We start from the raw sequence: 2,636 nt of genomic DNA, 5'->3' as shown, positions 1-2,636 counted from the left end.
CTGTGCCACCACTTAACCCTATCCGTACGTCGTGTTTTACTATCGTATCCATACGACGTGGGGAACTCTGTGCCACCACTTTCCAAAGAGAAAATGTACTCGTTAATCCTATCCATACGCTTTGCACAGCAGTGTGTGAAAAATGATTATTTGAGAAATACTGAAAGTTTCAAAGAGATCTTCGCATTAGAAGTATTCTAAAATTATGTGAAGAATACAACCCCGGGGGTACAAAATGACCCCAGGGTGTACAGATAGGGTTAAATTCCTGATTCTCTTTTCAAACAGCCCGGAGTTGACGCTATGCAATATCCGATTCATCTGTAATCGATAGCCCATTGATTTGAAATCAATCCCACAAAGTGTTTATCAGTGTTAATTATGTTCCGTCGTTTTCAGCCCAATGTTGGCTGTGCTGCACGAAGTCTGTGCGGGAAAATCCAACGGCTTTTTCAATGCTCATAATTATATTCCTGGCTTGTTGGATGAGTTGCTGATAGTTTCAGATCGCTTTCTGATCCACTTTGTAGCTTTTTTGTTTTTTAATCCAGCTAGGGTGGGTGGTTGGCGGGTGCTCTGGTGTGGTTTGCTCCTTCTTTCCTATCAAACATCTATCGTCCTTAGTTTCCCTTCTTCTTCTTTGTGTTTGTTACTCTCTTGTAACGCCTCTAATCTTCGGCATTTATGTATGATCTAATTTTGTTGCGGATGCCGTAAAACTCTTGCTAAAAAACCTCGATGTGATTTTGCTTTTCATTTTTTCCAACCAGTCGCCCTGTCTTTCTCTCTCTCTCTCTCTCTCTCTCTCTCTCTCTCTCTCTCTCTCTCTCTCTGCCCGAGTAACTTTATCAATTTATCAGCTTGGTAGTCCCCATTTAAAAACCCATTCGTTATGTAGAGAGCTTTGTGTGGACTGGAGAGAGGGGAAATTTACGGGAGGAGGGGAGTAGGCGAGGGGGAGGGGGAGGAGTCGGCGGTAAGGCACGTTCGATTTTTTTTCAGCTCATTTCTGTTTTATTGTTCTTTTTCTGTGAAAGTTCGTTTTGAAATAATAAATGATTCTGTTTGCGTATTTGTTGTTGCGACACGACTTCTTTCCCTTAAGTTGGCAATATTGACTCGCTCTGAAAAGTTTCATGGGTTTTTGAGGGGTTTTTCTGTTCTGGCACTCAACTTGTTTTCAGAAGACACTTTTCAATTTCAATTGTACCAACTTCGGTCGTTGTTTTGTTTGTTTTGTTTGTTTTGTTTTGTAGTGTTGTTTTTTTGCCTCTTTATATGCCTTAGGGTTTTTAGAGTGGGTTTTTTCTTGTTTTTGTTGTTTGTTTGTTTCTGTTTTTGTTTTGTTTGTGGTTTGGGAGGGGAGGGGGCTCGATTTTACTGTGCGTCATAGAAGAAATCGAAGATTGGAATGTCTTTTCAGTGTAGTTTTCGGCTAAAGCAGTGCGTTTCAGCCTATTTATATCCATCGTCTACTCTTGTCACCTTCATTAACCCTATCCGTACGTCGTGTTTTACTATCGTATCCATATGACGTGGGGCACTCGGTGCCACCACTTTCCAAAGAGGAAATTTACTCGTTAATCCGATCCCTACACTCTACATAGCAGTCTGTCAAAATGATTTTTTTGAGAAACACTAAAAGTTTCAAAGAGATCTTCGTACTAGAAATATTCTAAAATGTGAAGAATACAACCCCGGGGGTACAAAATGACCCCAGTGTACAAAATGACCCCAGTGCGTACGGATAGGGTTAAGAGACTAAAAGTCTCGTATTCTCAGCTACATGCATTTGCAAGCGGGACATTAAATAAAACCTTCCACAACACGGATGACCCCCAACGCCCACCAAAATGACCAAACTGCCCTCTTGTGGGGGATATCGCGTTGATTGATAAGCACAGTAAGAGAACTGAAGGTTCCAGTACCACAAACGTGTTTTTTTTATATATCCGAAAGACAAAAAATAATTTTCGAAAGTATTGTTTGTTTGCAAGACCAAAAAATGTTGTGGTGTATTTTCGAAGGTAAGGTTTGTTTGTTTGAAGAAAGAGATGCACAATCACGATCATATAGTGCTAAGTAAAAGTAAGACAAGACAGACAGAAACAACAGAGGGAAAGTAAAGAAGTAGGACCTACAAGTGGCACCCTCCAACCACCCGCGACAGTAAGGCTGGGCGATTATAATACTGAGAGGCGGAAGAAAAAAAAGGGGGGGTATGTTTGATGATAAATAACGGAGACGGTGGCGGAAGCGTAAAGCTTAGCGCAATGTGAAAGAGGCAAAGAGAGAGAAAGACAGACGGAGAAAGGTATTTATAATAGAACCGAATAGATAAACGAAAGAAAGCGGAAAGAGAGATCTAAAAAAAGGAAAAGAAAAGAAGAAAGAATTTCGATAAGTTTTATGCCCGTCGTCGTGTAGGCTAAGAACTCCTGCTTGACAACGACCCAGAACACGATACCGTCAGATTGGAAAGTTTGCTGCGCTCTACTCTCTGCCGTCACGGATATCGTCTTCTCCGGGACATGGAGAAGTTTGGCAGAGATAGTGGCAATCGGTTTTCAATAGCTTCACGGCGCTCTGGCTTGCTTTGATGCTCCGGCCTCTTATCGTGTGGGGTTTGGGCGTGG

General features: G+C 41.7%; 1 long non-coding RNA gene across 1 annotated transcript in view; it reads left to right on the top strand.

Annotated features, from left to right (window-relative positions):
• Positions 1–2,636, top strand: part of LOC101857787 — a 61,437-nt gene that overhangs the window by 19,580 nt on the left and 39,221 nt on the right. The window lies entirely within an intron of this gene.

The sequence above is a fragment of the Aplysia californica genome, unplaced genomic scaffold (genome assembly GCF_000002075.1).
Source record: "Aplysia californica isolate F4 #8 unplaced genomic scaffold, AplCal3.0 scaffold00143, whole genome shotgun sequence".
Classification (NCBI taxonomy): Eukaryota; Metazoa; Mollusca; class Gastropoda; order Aplysiida; family Aplysiidae; genus Aplysia; species Aplysia californica.
This window is presented reverse-complemented; position numbering and strand designations above follow the sequence as displayed.